We start from the raw sequence: 20864 nt of genomic DNA, 5'->3' as shown, positions 1-20864 counted from the left end.
AAGGGTGCTTGGGTTAGTGGCCTGATGTGTACTGTGCAGGGTCTGATCAAAAACTAGCCTTAAAGGCATGTTACTCTGTCAAAATGTGCTGCAGAATGCAGTTCCTGTTGAAAGAGGAAATAACAAAGATAAATAATATTTTATCCAGATGATATGGCTGGGACTTGGAAGCACACATGCATTTTCTTGTGTACTACCTTTTTCGAATATGGCAATTGGCACAAATTAATGGGTGAATGCATAGCAATGGCTAAGAAGCTCCCTTTGAATTCATCTGAGCCTGAAATGTGTAGTAAGAAAGTACATGCTGTTGGCGTTCGTAACATTTATGTAGAAAGGCACGCAAGACCAAGCAAAACAGGCCTTGTGTGGTGTTCTAAATACTACAGAAACCTTTGTGTTCTTCTTGCCTCAACTAGTGATACGCAAGGACAATGCGTAGGCTTCATAAATCTGGACATCTGTATAGAGTGTATGGTAAGTATTTATGAATGTAATACTGATCATCATTTCCCAATGTAAACCACTAATCAAATGTGTTCTTCATGCGTAACAATCTGAGAAAGGTCCAACTCCTAACAAACACATGAAATAATGCATGTAATAGTAGTTAACATACCCTTGTACTAATATAGAATTTCCTGTGTGTCATGGCAAACCATTATACTACTCATGTAAGAAATGCCCTGTACAGGGACACATACAAAGGTGCCGATTCCGATCCTGGAAAAACCGGGTACGAACCGTCGGTCGGAGCGTTTTCTCCGTCCGACTCGTACCCGGGAAAAAAACCCTACAAACTTGCAAGTACGATTCGTACGGAAACACCATTTCCGTACGAGTCGGACAAAACACCGACCGACAGTAAAATACATACGAATGTGATCCGGGACACCGCGGACGTGACGTCCGGACGGAGTTAGGCATGTTTTTACATACCAGCAAGTACGATTCGTACTGACAGCAGTCCGGACGGCAATATTTTTACGGCACCCAAAAAGTGCAGGAAAAGGTAAGTACGCCGCGATGCGAGCGGTATAGGGGGCCTGGTACACGCCACCCCCCCAGCCCCGTATGTACGCGCCGTCCCCCCAGCCCACCGTGTATGTACGAGACGTACCCCCACCCGTGTATGTACACCCGTGTATGTACACCTGTGTATGTACACCCGTGTATGTACGAGACGTACCCCCACCCGTGAATGTACACCCGTGTATGTACACCCGTGTATGTACGAGACATACACGGGTGGTTCGCACCGTACATACACGGGTGGGGGTACGTCTCGTACATACACGGGTGTACATACACGAGTGTACATACACGGGTGTACATTCACGGGTGGGGGTACGTCTCGTACATACACGGGTGTACATACACGGGTGTACGTACACGGGTGTACATTCGTGGGGGTACGTCTCGTACATACACGGGTGTACATTCACGGGTGTACATTCACGGGTGGGGGTACGTCTCGTACATACACGGGTGTACATACACGGGTGTACATACACGGGTGGGGGGGCGGCGCGTACATACGGGGGCTGGGGGGGCAGCGCATATGCAGGCACATCTCTCCATGGTTGCTATAGAAGTTCGCTCCGTACGGTGTTTTTTCCATACGGTTGTACAATCGAAGACACGGGACGGATCGTACTTGTGCGCTCGGACTTCAGTTTTACGATTTGTACGGAAAATCGTCCGGGGACGTGTCAGACACTTTTCCCGACCCGAGGACGTGTCGGGGAATTTTCCCAATGCGATTCGTATGTATTTTTTCCCATACGAATCGTACTTGCCAGTTTGTACGGTACTTGTACGATTCGTACGGAAAAAAATCCGGATACAATTTGTACGGGGAAAATTTCTCCAGGATCGGAATTGGCACCAAAATGTTAATGGCACATGTCTGTACATGACTACTACTTAATCAACCATCAGAAGTTTAGCTAAAGTATAGTCTTTGTCTATTGATTGATGTCCTGAATATATTATGTGTTACTTTACCACCGGATTTGAGCATACAGTAGTGCTGCAGAATGAAAAATGTAGTCAAAAGAATATGCAGCACAGATAATAATGCCTCATGTGTCACACAGGAAAATAAGGGTGTACATATATGTTTTCATGACCTGGTATAACAAATTAATCTTTAAAGTTATGTGTTCATTGGCATTTAACCAATGAACAATTAACTATGTCAGTGTTAATAAAATACATACAGTAGTGTGTGTCACGTGCATTGAATATACCTACCACAACACTAAGTGAAACCTTTGTAAAAGAAAGGATGAATATGATCTCTATTTGTAGAGATTCTCTAAATGTCAACATTATCTAGGGCTATTTTGATATACATCTGTATAAGTTAAAGATATGTTGATTGTACAGTGATAAATGGCTTTCTGTACAGTCATATGTGGCTACCTTCAATTCAATCTTACCACATTCATACTACTACAACAAACATTAAGAGAAAGCTCAACACTTGAACTATTATTCATCCATCATGCATATGAAAGTTGTGACCTACACGTCATATGTTTTTCCATCTCTCTCATCAGGTGATTAAGCGTATTGCATACAATCATCAGAAAATGAGCCCCAGAAAAGATTTAACTCTTCATTGAGAAGAACCCAAAATGTTGCAGAAAGCACTTTTAGAGTGTGGAAATCCAATTTTCATTCCTTGAACCAGACTGTCGGGAGACACCTCAATTGCATGCAACATTATTCTGGTCTGTGCTATCCTGCATAATATATGTGTTAGAACCCATTTAGAATGGGATTTTGTATGTGCACTTGCTAGTGATGATGAAGATGATGTGGAGAATTCCTTTGACCTTGGTTTGATGCTTGCCTGTTGCGAGCACTGGGCACAGCCACACAAGTGAGTGAGCATTTTAATCAAGACAAGTAGAAAATTGCTGGATGGTAGGAGTTTTCTGGATTCCTGCTGATTCTGGAAGTTTACGTCACAGAAATGCAAGGAAAATGTGCAATGTTAGGCAAAGTCGGAGGTGTGTAGAGCATTGTGTGTAAACCATTGTGAGATTCATGCAAGGCATACCACACTTGACTCCCCTGGGTGTCTAGTTTCCAGAAATGTCTGATTTTGGTAGGTTTCCATGGGTGGCTGTCGATCCCCAGCTCAAAAAACGCCACTACCCCTATTTCCAAGTCAGATCAATCAATCAATCAACAAAACTTTATTCATTTTTTTTTTACAAAGAAAACCATAAAAGTCAGCTAAAAATTAGTATCACAGGCTAAAAGGAGGGAATACAGTGTGTCTATCATATCCCCGAAACTTATATCTGAAAAAAAGTAAGCAAATCCAGAAATAAAATCACATCATCGCAGCCCCATAAAATGTGGAATGAACAAAATATTATGGCAAACATAGTAAAACCATTCATCAAGGCACCATAAAATAATCAGATCATTTTTTAGATCGGAATTGTTGATGCCTCCACATTGTATTGTGGGGCCTTTCCTGTTGCAGGCACTAGACCTACCCACACAAGTGAGGTACCATTTTTATTGAGAGACTTGGGGGAATGGTAGGTGGTTGTAAATTTGTGGCTCTTTGCAGATTCCAGATCTTTCCATCACAGGAATGTGAAGAAAATGTGGTTTTTGTAGCCAAAGTTTGAGGCTTGCAGGGGCTTATGGGTAAGAAAACCTTTTGAGAGCCACGCAAGTCACCCTACCCTGCATTCCCCTGTTGTCTAGTTTTCAAACATGTTCTGGTTTGCGTAGGTACTGGCCGAGCTAGGGCCAAAAACCCACAGCTAGCCACATTACAAAAATGGGTACATTTTCTGTTAAAAAATGTGATGTGTCAATGTTGTGGTACCATTTTAATCGGGGAAGACTGGGTGGTAGAAATTGTGTGGCTCCCCACAGATTCCAGGAGTTTTCCTCATAGAAATATGAGGAAAATGTGGGCCTGATCCACAAAGCTAAACTTACACATTTGTGAAAGTTCACCTTCGCTTTGGAATTCACAAAACTGCATTTTAATTCTAAGTTTAAGAATGCAGAGACTCTGCAGTTGGGGCAGAGAACTCAGCACATAAAAAGATACAACATGCTTATCTTTTTATGTACGTTATTCTCTGCCCCAACTGTGGTGTCTTTGCACTCGTAAACATAGTATTAAAATACAGATTTGGGAATTTCAAAACAAATGGAAACTTACACAAACATGTAGGTTTACCTTTGTGCATCAGGCTCTGTGTGTTTTTTAGTCAAAGTTTGAGGTTTGCAAAGGTTTATGGGTGAGAAAACCTGATGGGAGCCACATAGGCTCTTGTGTGTCTATCATTCCCAGGTATTTAGCACCTGTTGTCTGTTCATGTCATCGTTGTCCTCCTGCTATTCCTCATGAGGATTGCCACGTGTGCCGAATCAGCGTTCCATGCACGGACATATGGAAAGGTCAGTCTTGGTAAGGTTTGCAGCAAGGATTTTTTGTGGTTGTACGGGTTTGGAATGTGTGGGGACTGCTTCTGTGCATGTTGTGGTACCATGCATATATGTCTCTCACCATGGAGCATATAACATGTAGCATCACTCCCATGACATGACAGTCACCCTTCTTGACAGTCATCTGTAGTGGAGTGTGGCGTCTGATGAAGGCATCAATGTGTGTAAACCTTGCCTCTGAAACATTGCTGATGCCACAGGAGGACATAGTGGGGGACATCACAACAACAGGCTCCATGGGGAATTGCAGCCTCTCCGTGTGCAGCAGGATGTGTTTGGCTCATCCCCTTAACTTCTGTGCCAGTTCATTGGGATTGACATCATCCGTGTTGTGAAGGGGGTGTCCAGCGTATGTCCCACATGTTCTGTCAAGTGACCTGTGAGTCTGTTAATATGGATGCATATCCCTTTGTGTGTGTATGTGGAATAGAGGTGATCAGCACAATCTAAAGTGCCTCATCTCTATCACTGCAGATCTCTTGACAGTTTGCATGCATCATCTATGGCATAATTGTCAAAGATTGAGCATCTGTGTGTATGTGTACTTTGGCAACATGTATGCAGTGCTTTATGGCTAATGATCTCTATTGTGCATGAAGTACCTTGTTGGGTATGTATTTGTGCAGCTTGCTCCCCACAACGGGACGTGAACGCCTGCTGATGGTGTGCCTCCTTTGCGCATCTCCGCATTTTGTTGCCTGATCCAGTGGCTGTAATTTATGGTGATTGTTCATACATTTACTCGTAGTGACCCATGAGTGACCTGACACTCCTTCCTTTACATACACCTGTTGCACTGTGCCTTTCAGACCTTGTCTGTGTGTGCTACTTTTTGCCTAATTTCTAACCCCTTCCGCCTGCTGCTGCCTCACCTGCGGCACCGCCCCAACGAGTGCCCTGATTCTGCAACCCCAACGCATCCGAAATGCTCTGCCCTTCCCCCTCCACCCATTTGAAATGCAGGCAGCAGCTTTTCTGTGCCACTGTAGCCCCAGCGCCGTGCCAATGGCAGGTACGTATGCGCCTGCAACATGCACAGTGCACGACCCTCTAGTCTTTGCATGACCCACGTCACACAACAGACTCATGCTGCAGCCACTCTCCAAGCAATGTCATTGTGACAATCATCCTCCTGCTATCAGGCAACCCCTAAGCACACACACAACACCTTCACATGCTGAGTGTGCTACTTCAACTGCCTACACAGCGCTGCCCAGCCTACAAGACCCTGTCAGAACAACCAGGTAATGTGCCTCCTACTCCACATTCGCTCCGTCCACCAGCACGCCATTGGACTCTGTTACCTCCTCAACACGACAGCCCCACACATCACCTTCATGACAGTAACCTGGACAAAATCATCCTCAGCACATGACGTCTTCATTGCCATCTCACACAGATACAAGACCACCCGCAGGGACGGCAACACCAGTCCCAGGGGATGAATTGCTATTTATTCGCAAGTACACCCACAGAGTCACAAATCCGGGTTTGCAGCAACTCCATGGCAACCCTCAGTGTAACACTCCTCTACAGATCTGCAGGACTACATCCACTATTCCGCTAAGCCATCAACACGTACATCTGCACGCACGCCCTGACCTTCACGGGCTACATGTGGCTATGTGCCAGTAACTTCTTGCTGGAGGGGAACAACACCACCATCCATCATTGGTCCATCAACATTTGACTCCACGTCTCCCAAAGATGCTTGATGTAAATCCCCACAGGCTATGTATTGGTCTTGTTGTGTTGCATGTCCATTGTGACAGTGGTTAAATCCATTGCCTGTCCTGGTGGTGTCTGCTTGTGTAAGGGGTGTGTTTCACAGGGCCTGCTGGTGGGTGTAGTGTGATTTGACAGTGGGGCTCCCAGGTGATATAGCTGTCCCCCCATGGAGCATGCTGCCATGACAGTGAGTGTGAGTTCCTGTCATAGATATCTGACCTTGTTGTCTTGGTGTTTGTGTTTGCACTGGTCACAGGAGGGCCTTGTGCTGCCTACACCCAGGCCGAGTGTGAGCTATCTTGTCAGAACTTTCCCAATCCCTGTGCAGTGCGCATGGTGCATGGGTATGTAGCTGGGACATATGGGATGAGGGCAATTGTGTCTGATTTGGAGTTCAACAATGTGTTTTGTGCCACCCACCCTCCCAGCATACCAGACATCCATTCTTGGGTTGGTGCTTCATGTAGCATGGGACGTAGCATGGCCTTGCTTTTTTAATGGGGCATGCACATGTTATTGGCATTAGCGTAGTTTTTGAGTGTGGTTCTGGCCGGTGATGGCCTGGGGGTAGTTGGGTGCATTTGGTGTAGTTGGGGTGTGGATGGCATTACCCCCATGTTACGTAAGTTGTTTGTGTACTCACCAGGCTCTGCAACTCCTTGGAGTCCATGTACTCCTACCGGCGGAAGCATGGCCATTACCTTCTCCTCCCAGGGATGGTAAGGTACTGGTCTGCGGGGCGCACCACCTCCAGTGATGTTGCTCTGGGCATAGTCCTCATTCGTTTTGCGCTTGACCGCCCTCCGCAGATCGTACCACCTGGCTTGGCATTCATTCCTAGTCCTTCTGATGGGTGCAACAGCATTCACCCTATCGACGATCCTCTGCCACAGGCGTGACCAATGTTCCAAACAGCTGTGGCTCAACTCTGATGACTTAATTGACAAGGATCTCCAGCTCCTCCCTTGTGAACTTTGGATTCTTGTCTGTGGGCATGGTGTGGGGTGAGGGTGTGTGGTTCTGAATGTGACGGTGTGGGTGTGAATTTGTAGAGGGGGTATGTGTGAAGGAGGTTGTGTGAAGGTGTATATGGTAAGGTGGATGGGTGCAGTTGTTGGTGTGTGCTCTGTAGCTGCAGTGAGTCTGTTGCAAAGGCACATGGTTTGTGTGTGTGGGCCCTTTTTATTGGTCCATTTGTGGGTGTGGCTCAGTTTGAATTTTTGGTGTGTCATAAGAGGTGGTTGTGAGTTTGCCCCTCTGTTTGCCTGTTTGGATGTGTCCAGGTGAGTCCTTTCTATTTATTTGTGCAGTGTAGATGTGTTTTGTGGTGTTGTGCAAGTCGAATAGACCCTCCTTGTGCAGTTTTCCAGTGTCCGTGGTTCAGTACGGTACAGGGGTACGAGTCGTACAGACACAAGGCCCCATGCGTTGTGTATGTACGGGTCGTACGCCGCCATTGCTATGTACGGTGCGTACACTGCTATCGCTGATGTACGGTGCGTACACCGCCATCGCTTATGTACGGTGCGTACACCGACATTGCTATGTACGATGCGTACACCGCCATCGCTTATGTACGGTGCGTACACCGCCATCGCTATGTACGGTGCGTACACCGACATCGCTATGTACGGTGCGTACACCGCCATCGCTTATGTACGGTGCGTACACCGACATTGCTACTGTACGGTGCGTACACAGACATTGCATTTGTACAAGTCATTCCCCGTGTACGGGACGGACGTTTTCCGTACAAATCGTAAATCGGTAAGCCAGTCCGGATCGTACTTGTACGCTCAGACTGTGTTTTTACGATTCGTACGGAAAAGTGTCCGGGTCCGTCTCGTACAACTTTTCCCGCTACGATTCGTACGGATCGGGCCGATCCGTATGTACTTTTTCCCATACGAATCGTACTTCACGGGTCGGACGTGACTTGTACGATTTGTACGGAAAAAAATACAGATACGAGTCATACGGGGAAAAAAAATACAGGATAGGAATCGGCCCTTTAATGTTAAAAAAGGGACAAAAGGTCACCTATTTCATGAATATACTGCAACACCAGATGGTTTCCTGTAGCAGGCACTGTGACTACCCACACAAGTGAAGTGTCATTGGTATCGGGAGAAATGTGGAAATACAGAATAGTAGAACATTTGTTATTACCTATTGTATTTCTCTGCATTTATGCTTTACAAATGTAAGGTAGTGTGTAAGGAAGAATACATTTTGATAAATGTCCTCTAAAATAACATGCCAGTACAAGTGCCACTAGCCACAAATTCAGATGTGTACAAATAACCACTGCTCATAAACTCTGTATCTGGTGTCTATTTCAGACATACATAGGTTTTGTTGATATCCATATTTCACTCTTTATATTTTAAAATATAAATTGCTCTATAAAAAATCATTGTAAGGTGCAGTTCAGTTGTTGGATCTGGGTGCTTCAGGTTCTTGGAGAACGTACAAACCCTATAAATTCCAGCAAGCAGAAGGGTCTTGTGGACATAACACTATATTGCTTTTGTAAATCACTCATCGTGATAAGAAGTTACAAGTGAAAATGTTATCACAAATGGTCATATTTTCATATGCCAAAGCTGTGGTGAATAACATTTTTTTTTAATTAAGCTGTGCATGATCCTCATAGCCGGGAAAATGCTCAATGTAACACAGCAAATCATTTACTGATGCCATTTTTAGGAAATAAACCAGAGTCTTTTTTGTGGAGGACCTTTTTCCTATTTTTCCCCAAAAACTCACCATTGTGCTATATTTTGGCTAGTTTCATTGTCCCCTCCTGGGAAATCCACAAATACTGGGTACCTTTTGCATCCACAGAATGTTGGAAATAAGGACGCAAATTTAGCATTGATACCTTATGTGGAAAGAAAGTTATGGAGGCCTATGCACGAACCCCATCAAATAGCCAAAAAAGGGCTTAGCATTCTACGGGGAATAGGCCTAACAGCGGAACAATTCTGTGCTACTGTTTATTTTTTAAAGTACGTTATATGCGTAGACATTACCCTTTAAATTATAATGAAGTTATAGCAATATTTTTTATAATCAATCTAGTATTTGGAACTTCGCTAACAAAACAATCTGCGGCATTGACTATGCTGTTAATTTCATTATTTCAAAATAGAAGCTGTACATGTGTTGAAAACCATTGAGTGGAAGTGTGATTATAAACTTCATTAATGTTAAAGTATTTTTTGTGCTGCCCATTATAATGTTTGACAATTTACCCCTTATTTCCACTTATTTCTCCCTGTGTGCAGTATAGCAAGATGACAGTCATGACAAATTTTATTTCAATCCTGCGAAAAAACAAAGCCCTACATTATTTGAAAAGTACATGACATGTATTGGCAGATCGAAGTTTGATAGGCAAAGCATGCATTTGTTTCCTCAATTCTCTGTTGACTTTATCCAGCAGTAGTTCATGACTCAACATTAAATCCAAATACATCAATCAAATACATCACTTTCAGTCTTTTTGTGAAATACGTGATAGATAATGACAATGTATGTTATGTAATATGTAAATATTTGCTATGAAATAAAAAAGATGTTGAGTGTCTGATGTGGCTACATCTAATAACTCTCTTCAATTATATATTTCAGGTGGACACAATCTTTGTGATGAGGCAGAAATTGACACATTCCCTGATCAGAACTCTGAAGGTATATGATAGTACTTTACTAATAGATGATCGACAGTACATGAGTTTGTAGCCGGGCCCTTCACAAGCATAAGCATTAGGATTGAATGTCTACATGAAACTAGAGTTGTTAACTACATGTGTGGTGCTCACATAGTTTATGATTTATATGTGTAAAGTCGGATGTAATTGTCTTCACAAGGCCATGTTAACATAGTAAAATTGGTAAGGATGTATTTTCTAACAATAATGTAATGACTGTGAGTACCACCAACACAGGCACCATAGCAGCATGCCTCACAAACTCATGTGTAAGCTCTATCGCCACATGTGTTCCTTAACTGACCTCCTCCTGACCATCAAAGTACATTGTATCCATATTGACCTTGGTAGGGCAGCTGCATTCACCTGTTCAATGTCAAATGCTTCAATTGTGGTCACACACTCATTCTGCAGGTTACGAATACACTCTGGATGTTGTATATGTATTGCTGGACCCTTACATACTAGACCTTACTACCCAGATAATGTACACCATTATGGATGGATGCATGTGCAGTCCCATGCTTACAGAAATAATTTATTTAACAAGGGTCCATATAGGTACACATTGTACTTCACTCACATATAAAGGTCAGTGGTTACTAACCCACATGAAATGGATTGACATTGCACAGGTCTACAATGCACATATATCGGTTTTCTTCCTGGCATTAGATATGGTAGGACATCGACCTTTTTGCAGGGTTGACCCGAACATTTTGCCTTCCTCCTTCTCTATTTCTGACCTTCTTTTTGTTGGCTTTAGGACACGTTAGCACTGCTGATGAGTGCTAAAGGACATGTGCTCTCTCTTCTGAACATGGTATAATTGGTTTACACCTGCTTGGAATATTTGGTTTACTTGTAATTCCCTTGCAAAGGGGGGTACCATATACTCAGGGCCTGTAAATTAAATGCTACTAGTGCACCTGAAGCACTGTTTGTGCTGCCCACAGAAGAATCTTGACACTTCATGGTTTGTGTGTGCAGTTACTTGCCAAACTTGCAACTCCCCTTTTATTACATATATATCACCCTTAAGGTAGGCTCTAGGTATTCATTAAGGGTGGGCGCCCGCGGAGTGTGCGTAGTGCTGCCCACTTCGTGCTTCGCAAAGTAGGCGTAGCATGCAGACTATGCACACGCTACGGCGGAGCAGAGTTGCCGGCCACCCGCCTCCCTCCCGCCCTCATTTTAAAATTACTTAGAACCCTAAAAGTAAAGTAAATTACTTACCTGAGCTGCAGTGTCCCGGGGCTCCATCTTCCTGCTTTCTCGCTAACTTCTTCCTCACAAATGCGCATGCGCGGGCGCACGTGCATGCGCATTTCTCGGGAGAAGTGCGCATTCGCGGCCGCCCATGCATGCGCATTTGTGAGGAAGAAGCCATCGAGGAAACGGGAAGATGGAGCCCCGGGACGCCGCAGCTCAGGTAAGTAATCTTCTTTATTTTTAAGGTTCTAAGTAATTTTAAAATGAGGGCGGGAGGGAGGTGGGCGGCACGTAGTGGGGCTACACGGAGTGTGCGGGTGCGCGTAGATTTGGGCACACTCCGTGATGCTCTGCGTAGCCCCACTACGCCCACTACACGCAGGGTTAGTATTCATAAGGGCAGGGTGGTGCTCTGTAAATGAAAGGTAGGACATGTACTGGTATGGTTTATATGTCCTGGTAGTGAGAAAAAGTTAAATGTGTTTCTCACTACTGTGAGGTCTTACCCTCTCATAGGAGAGCACTGGGAAATACTTAAAACACTTTAAAGTTGTAATTCCAGATTAGAAAGGAATGGCTAAGTCATATTTGATATCTTTGGAATGGTTATGACAAATCCTCCTTACTGGTGAATTTGAATTTAAACTTACTGTTTTTAGAAATGCCAATTTTAGAAAGTGGACATTTCACTGCGCTTATTGGCTCTTTGTGTCTTACAGCCTGCCTCAAGTATACATCTGTATTGGGTGACAGCTGCAATTTGTGTATTTCCTCTAGACAGCCACAAACACAGGAAGGTGGGGCTCATTTGCATTCTGAGCATTCAACTGCACTCACCTTCATTCCGATGGGTCTTTCTTGGCAGGGAGGAATGAGGGGGGCTAACACTTACACTTCAATGGGTAGTGTCATGTCCACACACAAAGCAGTGATTTACCCCCAGGGTTAGCCTGATAGACAGGACTGGGTTGAAAGGGATCCTTGTGCACTTAAAGCTGCTTCAAAGTCACCCCTATATCAAAGCCACTTTTTTTGTATAAGTACTGGGTCTCTGACCCCTAAAATCAGGCACTTGTGGATTTTGAACTGAACCTATGTCAGAAAGATTGCTGTGCTGTTTAAAGGACTCAACTGGTCTGTTTTTGTGGAAGGACTGCTTTACTGCTTGTTGCCTTCCACTGAAGGAGAGCTGGACTCTGCCTTCCCTCCAAGTGATCTCCATGGGCTTGCTGGCATGCCTCCAGTTTTCTGAAGCCTCTGGGACACAAAGGACTTCCTGCAAATCTGCTGGTGTGGCTGAACTCTGCCTTCTGTGAGTCCTACCTGTGCATGAGCTGCCCTCTCCAAGTTCTGGGCCTCCGAAGTGGGTTCTGCAGCTGTTTTGCTACAAAACAGACATATTGTAACCTTTGCACCAATCGTAACTGAGTCATTGCCATTCGAGGCGGAAGCAGAGGCTGTTTGATGGCAGCTGTTCTACAGCCCTTGCGACCTAACAACGAATCTCTGCATTAATCGACTACAACTCATTGCCTTCACCTCAGTGAAGTTCGATGATGATGCAGCAAACTGACTGCATGGAAAAGATGTGCGCATTGTGCCCTCATTGTCGATGCTTTGCTCCATTCAAGGTACTTTCTCAGTGGTCCCTGCATGGATCCTGTAGCCAGCCTTCCCTCCATATCGATCTGCCTGAACTTTGGATTTGGACCACTACCTCGCGACCTCATGAAACATTTTGACCGCTAGTGACTTCTAAATACTGTCTTTGCTTTTAATCTTTAAAAAATCATATCTCGACTTCCACTGATTCAATTTTTGTCAATTTGGTCTTGTTTTACTCAAATACATATTCTCCATTGTTGTAATCCTGTGTGGAGTATTTGTATGTTGTCTCTTTAGATAAGCCTGACTGCTCTGTGCCAAGCTACCAGAGGGTTAGCCCAGGTTATCTTTTAGTGTGTATTTAGCTTACTCTGAGTAGAGTGGCGGTTCTTGCCTTAGCCAACCCGGAATCCCATTTCTAACAGATACCTCCTAGAGAAATTTACTGTAGACCAGTTAAAATATATTTTTTCTAACTGGGTACTATCCCGGCACTCTAATGTAGAAAATCACAGTATCACAAATTATAGTGAGAGGTAAAGTGTAACACAGCAGTATTCGTGCTCACAATCCTGGCTGTCCCCCAATGTTCAAAAGAAACAATATTGTACCAAAAAGTTGTGATCGTAACACAAATTATTTAATTTGCACGTAGTTCTGAATTACAGTGTTTGCAATATACACAAATGGTCCCTTTACAGTGCACCAGTTTCTACTACCGTGGAGACGTAGTCTTAACACATGTTATTCAATGCATACGTAGTTCACAATTACAGTGTTCTGCTTGCAATATGCATCAATGCACACGTAGTTCAAAATTACAGTGTTCTGATCGCAAAATGCACAAATGGTCCCTTTGCAATGCACCAGTTTCTCGTGCAATAAAGACAAGTAATAACGTATCCAAAGTTCAGAAGAATGGTGATCCAAAAACAGCCGACACGTGTTTCGTTACCGATGTAACTTTTTCAAGGCTGTTGAAGTAAAGGTTATAGAACACTTAAAACTGATCCAAATGTACAAGTTAGCTTCCAAGAGTAGTTCAATAATTCCACGATGTTCATGTGTGTTAATTCCAGTCACATATAAAGGAAGTGACCGAGCAAAGAATTTCGGTTCGAAAAGTAGTAAAGTTTCCATTCATTCATTGGTTCAGTGATGTTCACCATAAACCCAATTGCTAGGAAAGCCAGAAGGCAGGAAAATAGCCCCAAACTCAAAGTCACAAACCAAAATGTGAAGTAAGTAAAAAGTAAATAGTCAAGGAATTGAGGTAGATGGAAGAGACCCAGGAAGCCCAAATAAATCATAGAGACGTGCTAGAATACCTAATCAAGATGTGCAGAATCTTGAAGTATTACCTTATTCAAATGATAGATTTGTACAAAAATTGTGCCATGTCATTGCAGTCCCAAGGAATGTTCCTCTGCTTGGGCCAAAATGCGTGCCGAAACCCTGTAGGTGAGTTCTGCCCAATCTGTCCGTGTTCTGAAATAGACACGTATACGTAAGCCACTTGAGAACAAAAATATGTCTGTGCTAGGCACGTCTCTTGGGAATAGCCCATCCACAAAATAGTCCATGACACCCCATTACCTTTTGTGGGAACTCCCTATATTAAGACTGAAGAGAAAGTTCTGCGGTGCCGATCGTCCAGGGTGCGAAATTCCGGGCCCTGGTGGGAATACTTAGCGGGATTCTGTATTAATCAAAGCAAACGCCTGACAAAAAGAGGTAAGAGAAAGAAACGATTTGTATCTATTGCTAAATCATGTCTATCGAGCAGAGCTTTCACTCAAAGTACTAAGGGGATAGCCTTTAATACGGGCTAAAAATGTCCACTGTATTATATACGATAAAACTTACTATAATTGGCTCGCTTCCAGGACCCCTCCTACGTAATAGGATATGTTGCAGTAGTACACTCGAAAATGTCTAAATGGGACCTGAAGACAAAAGCCAAGGAGAACCAGTGATTACCTGGCCACCAAGTAAAGGAACAAGTAACATCGAAAGCGTGTGGGTTTACATATCCGTTCTTACCCGCAAGGAATTTATGTTCAAACGTGGTAAGGTAGGTGTCAGAACTTCAGAGCAGCGCTATTCGAACACTGCCAAATGTTAGGTATGGCCGGAAATTGGAGAAAGAAACACTTAGTTCTTCCCATAAGTAAATGATACACCTATAAAACAATAGACCCATAGTCACCGAGTACTGGAGACAAAAAGTCACAGGTTAGCAAAAGGTCAGGTTGCATAAAGTGGTGAAACGCCCGAGCGCACACATTGAGGCAACCGTAAAGTATTTAAAATTCTAATAACGAAAATAGTCCTAGTAAACTGAGACAAGAACATAGATCTTACTGGTGTATCCTTAGCTTGACCGTGTAGCAGAATGTTCTGCCGGAAAGCACTATGGTAGGTGCCTGCATGAAAGAATGGTAATACGCGTTAAATACATTGTGGCGATATTACAAGAAAGACGTAAAGTCCAACCCAAAACTAGTCTCATTATCAACAGTGTATACCAACTATCCAATATTTACTTACTTAAGGTACACTACAATAGTTCAGCGGGTCATGCAGGCGGCCCTGAGATCAGACACTGACCCTTAGAAAGCTAGAGGCGCAATGGATTATTCGCCTACGGGCCGTAGAACAGGGCATCAACTTTGATAGGGAGCTACAGGTTTTTCTCAAAGATTAGATGTCCTTACACAGAATGCATCTATACATGAACTTGTTAGGGTTTGGGAGATAAAAATGGAAATGATATGGGATGTACTGTGTCTGTTAACCCTCATAGATCTTCCCTCATCTATGTTTATTTTCCTTTATGATTTTTCACCTTTTCTTTTTCTGCTTACCGGCTCTCTATGGCATTTCACTTCTTTGTCTACTGGTTCCTTTTGCAACTCTTTTTGGACTGGATAGAAGGTTCTCTCAAGGGCTGAGAGAGAACAAATTCTGCCTTTCTTGGACACGATTACTACCAATGTCTTATTAAAGATAGGGTGACATTAAGACACTTTCGTACTACATTTACCCTCCCAAAAAGCCTGAACGCACATGAGGGGGCCTTTCAGCTTACTTCCGGCAACCACTCACCGTATTTACTGTTAGTGGTCAGCCGATATATTCAACATTAAGCCAGCCCGTCTCATGCTAGATTTCCCACTCCAATATGGCGGATATATTGGAATTAAACGGAGTCCTGTTTTCTGAATCTCGGAACAGGAAGTCTACCATAGACACGGAGTCCATTTACCCTTTCTAAGTTTGTATACTAATAGAGGTGGCGGTACCGACAGAGACCGCCTTGACGGACGCCGCCTGCATGACCCGCTGAACTATTGTAGTGTACCTTAAGTAAGTAAATATGGGATAGTTGGTATACACTGTTGATAATGAGACTAGTTTTGGGTTGGACTTTACGTCTTTCTTGTAATATCGCCACAATATATTTAACGCGTATTACCATTCTTTCATGCAGGCACCTACCATAGTGCTTTCCGGCAGAACATTCTGCTACACGGTCAAGCTAAGGATACACCAGTAAGATCTATGTTCTTGTCTCAGTTTACTAGGACTATTTTCGTTATTAGAATTTTAAATACTTTACGGTTGCCTCAATGTGTGCGCTCGGGCGTTTCACCACTTTATGCAACCTGACCTTTTGCTAACCTGTGACTTTTTGTCTCCAGTACTCGGTGACTATGGGTCTGTTGTTTTATAGGTGTATCATTTACTTATGGGAAGAACTAAGTGTTTCTTTCTCCAATTTCCGGCCATACCTAACATTTGGCAGTGTTCGAATAGCGCTGCTCTGAAGTTCTGACACCTACCTTACCACGTTTGAACATAAATTCCTTGCGGGTAAGAACGGATATTTAAACCCACACGCTTTCGATGTTACTTGTTCCTTTACTTGGTGGCCAGGTAATCACTGGTTCTCCTTGGCTTTTGTCTTCAGGTCCCATTTAGACATTTTCAAGAGTACTACTGCAACATATCCTATTACGTAGGAGGGGTCCTGGAAGCGAGCCAATTATAGTAAGTTTTATCGCATATAATACAGTGGACTTTTTTAGCCCGTATTAAAGGCTATCCCCTTAGTACTTTGAGTGAAAGCTCTGCTCGATAGACATGATTTAGCAATAGATACAAATCGTTTCTTTCTCTTACCTCTTTTTGTCAGGCGTTTGATTTGATTACTACAGAATCCCGCTAAGTATTCCCACCAGGGCCCGGAATTTCGCACCCTGGACGATCGGGACCGCAGAACTTTCTCTTCAGTCTTAATATAGGGAGTTCCCACAAAAAGTAATGGGGTGTCATGGACTATTTTGTGGATGGGCTAGTCCCAAGAGACGTGCCTAGCACAGACATATTTTTGTTCTCAAGTGGCTTACGTATACGTGTCTATTTCAGAACACGGACAGATTGGGCAGAACTCACCTACAGGGTTTCGGCACGCATTTTGGCCCAAGCAGAGGAACATTCCTTGGGACTGCAATGACATGGCACAATTTTTGTACAAATCTATCATTTGAATAAGGTAATACTTCAAGATTCTGCACATCTTGATTAGGTATTCTAGCACGTCTCTATGATTTATTTGGCCTTCCTGGGTCTCTTCCATCTACCTCACTTCCTTGACTATTTACTTTTTACTTACTTCATATTTTGGTTTGTGACTTTGAGTTTGGGGCTATTTTCCTGCCTTCTGGCTTTCCTAGCAATTGGGTTTATGGTGAACATCACTGAACCAATGAAAAATGGAAACTTTACTACTTTTCGAACCGAAATTCTTTGCTTGGTCACTTCCTTTATATGTGACTGGAATTAACACACATGAACACCGTGGAATTATTGAACTACTCTTGGAAGCTAACTTGTACATTTGGATCAGTTTTAAGTGTTCTATAACCTTTACTTCAACAGCCTTGAAAAAGTTACATCGGTAACGAAACACGTGTCGGCTGTTTTTGGATCACCATTCTTCTGAACTTTGGATACGTTATTACTTGTCTTTATTGCACGAGAAACTGGTGCATTGCAAAGGGACCATTTGTGCATTTTGCAATCAGAACACTGTAATTTTGAACTACGTGTGCATATGTGCATAAAGCAAGCAGAACACTGTAATTGTGAACTACGTATGCATTGAATAACATGTGTTAAGACTACAACGTCTCCACGGTAGTAGAAACTGGTGCACTGTAAAGGGACCATTTGTGTATATTGCAAACACTGTAATTCAGAACTACGTGCAAATTAAATAATTTGTGTTACAATCACAACTTGTTGGTACAATATTGTTTATTTTGAACATTGGGGGACAGCCAGGATTGTGAGCACGAATACTGCTGTGTTACACTTTACCTCTCACTATACTTTGTGATACTGTGATTTTCTACATTAGAGTGCCGGGATAGTACCCAGTTAGAAAAAACGTTATAACCACAAGTGCCCCTCTCCCGGGTTTTGTGGCCAGTCACATCCTAGGTAGTGGGATGTCTTTCTATCCTGATGGGCACCGAAAACTGTTCTAGCTACTAGGGAATAGATGTGCGACTGACAGTTCCATCACTACCGCATATCAGATTGATGTACAGTTAAAATATATGTCAGCTTAACAGTCCTATTCTCATAACATAAACAAAGTTGTAGATACGTATCTGTGAAATGTGGGGAATGTCCTTGCCATGTTCCAACACAGCTTCCCCAGGCCTGGGTCTTTACTTATATGTGCTGAGATCATAATATGAAGCAGAGATTCACTTATGCACATGGCTCCCAACACTGTCAGCCCATCCGAATGTGACTCTGCCCTGCCTGAGCTCTTAACAGCATCAATGACTTTTAAGTATACATAATTGGGAAGATTCACTTAGATCTTGTGCAATGCAGCGCTGGGTCAAACATTTACTTAATTATGGGGCATTCCTGCTCTCTATATATGATGGTGCACTTGTGGCATCGTGCAAGATTGCCTGCGCTATAGGCTCAAGAAGGGGCATGCAGCACACATAGAAAGAGGACATAATGAGGATAAAGAAGGATATTTTCCCCGTTGCTCCTCTTTTGGGATGGCGTAACATTTTGACACATTCCCAGCTTTACTAGTCTTTATTAATCTGGGAATGAACAAAAAAACATTGGTGGATTGGTGGATCAGTGGGATCAAACAAGCTCCATTTATGGAGCCCCTTCCCAATGCATATTAATGCAAGTTAGCAACTTGCGATGCCTTGCATCACCTTGTGGGGCCTTGCACGATGCAACAGCAATGCAAAGACTGAGTAAATCTGGCCCAATCTTCTGTTTTTTTATGTCTCCTAGTGCAGGCCCACTGTCTGTAGAGCAACACCTACACAGGCAGTCTACACCCATGTTTAAAATGTGTCTGCATTACAGCCTGCATTGTCTTTCAGAAGTAAGGCATACCCCCATTCAGTATTAATTAAATAAGGTCCCTAAACCTGTATGTGTGTGTGTTTAGGTAATTGCAGGTTACCTGGAAAGATGCTGTAACTATCCTCCAAATATACCCCATCTTCACTACTGGGTCTGGGAGGGCCACACATCAGACTAAACAACTAAAGAGCTCTAACATCCTGACAAAACAGATGTGAAAACTGACCAAAATAATGCTGGAAAACAGTAGACTCCTCCATGGTTACCAGCAGGTCCTTACCACCGTACCTCAGAAGTCAGCATAGCCTCTGTCTCCCACTTTTTCCTCCCCTCTGATTTGTAAAAAGTTTTATATTTGATCATATAGTTAGATAGTTAGGCTTAGTATTTTAATAGATGTCGGTTAAATGCAGTCTTAGGTAGTGTTAGGTAGTATTAAGTGGGGTGCAGACAAAAACTCGAGTTGGAAATGTCGACCTACAGAAATATCGAGTCCCAAATATCGTGAGTTAGAAATATCAACATCAAGAATATCGTGGTCAAGATTATCGATTTAAGGTAAGAAATATCGATTCAAAAAATATAGAAGTCATTAATATCATTTTCAAAAATATAGTTGTTTAAAATATTGCTTGTATAAGTGTTATGTACTTTAGTATATATTTTAAATGTACGTGATGTATTTCTTTTGTATAGGAATTGTTTATATCTTTTAATATATGTGTTACATTTTGAGTAGGTATTAATTTTATTTTAATTAAATCTAATACTTTTTAGTTCTGTAGCGGGTTGTGGGTTTATAGGAGAATAGGATGGAAAGTAATTTAATTTTAATAAATTAATGATTATTTTTTATTTATCAATATTTATTTGATTGAGATTTTATAGTGTTAATTGTGTGAAGTAATGTATTATTAATTAATTAATAATTGGTTGTTAATTAATAATAATGAATGAATTGGTAACTAATTATGGTAATTGTGTAATTAATTTTAGGTGCTGGTTCTGGGGTTTATATGGGTAAAGAGTGGGAAGTAATTTATTTTGGATTAATTTACAATTATTTGTAAACTAATATTAATTAATTTATTGAAAATTAATTATGGGAATTGTGTAATTAATTTTAGGTGCGGGTTGTGGTGTTTATAGGGGTAAAGGGTTGGAAGTAATTTATGTTTAGCTAATTAATAATTAAATATTAATTAAGTTTAATTAATTAATTGTAAATTTAATATGGGAATTGTATAATTAATTTTAGGTGTTCATTGTGGATTTATGGGGTAAAGGGTGGAAAGTAATTTGAGTTCGATTAATTTATAATTATTTGTTTATTAATATTGATTAATTAATTGATATTTAATCGGGGTAATTGTTTATTTTTGTGTGTGACTTTTATAGAGGTAAAGGGTGCGGAGTAAATACATTTTATTACTTTATAATTAGTTGTGCTCTTGGGGCGCGCAATGAACACTTAAAAAGAACGTTTTAGCCAGAGTTGCAGGGGCTACTCTGGATTTTGCAAAAAGATTGGGGTCAAAGCCCCTGCCCTCGTTATTGAAGCTTTATAATGCAAAATGTATCCCCATGGCCACGTATGGATGTGACATCTGGGGCTACAAGGATGTGAAGGGAATTCAGGGGGCCGAGAATCATTTTATGAGTAAACTCCTTGCGGTCCCTAGTGCTACCCCT

At 42.4% G+C, this 20864-nt stretch overlaps 1 long non-coding RNA gene across 5 annotated transcripts in view; it reads left to right on the top strand.

Annotated features, from left to right (window-relative positions):
• The window catches only part of LOC146817367 (uncharacterized), a 302612-nt gene that overhangs the window by 86134 nt on the left and 195614 nt on the right, over positions 1-20864 (top strand). For all 5 annotated transcript variants that reach the window (XR_014962996.1, XR_014962993.1, XR_014962994.1 and 2 more), the window contains one exon: positions 9856-9915. This is a non-coding gene — a long non-coding RNA (uncharacterized LOC146817367). The remainder of the gene's footprint in view (positions 1-9855; positions 9916-20864) is intronic.

The sequence above is a fragment of the Triturus cristatus genome, chromosome 6, assembly GCF_964204655.1.
Source record: "Triturus cristatus chromosome 6, aTriCri1.1, whole genome shotgun sequence".
NCBI classification, from domain to species: Eukaryota; Metazoa; Chordata; class Amphibia; order Caudata; family Salamandridae; genus Triturus; species Triturus cristatus.
Note: the sequence above shows the minus strand (reverse complement) of the source record. Positions and strands in the feature narration are given on the sequence as shown.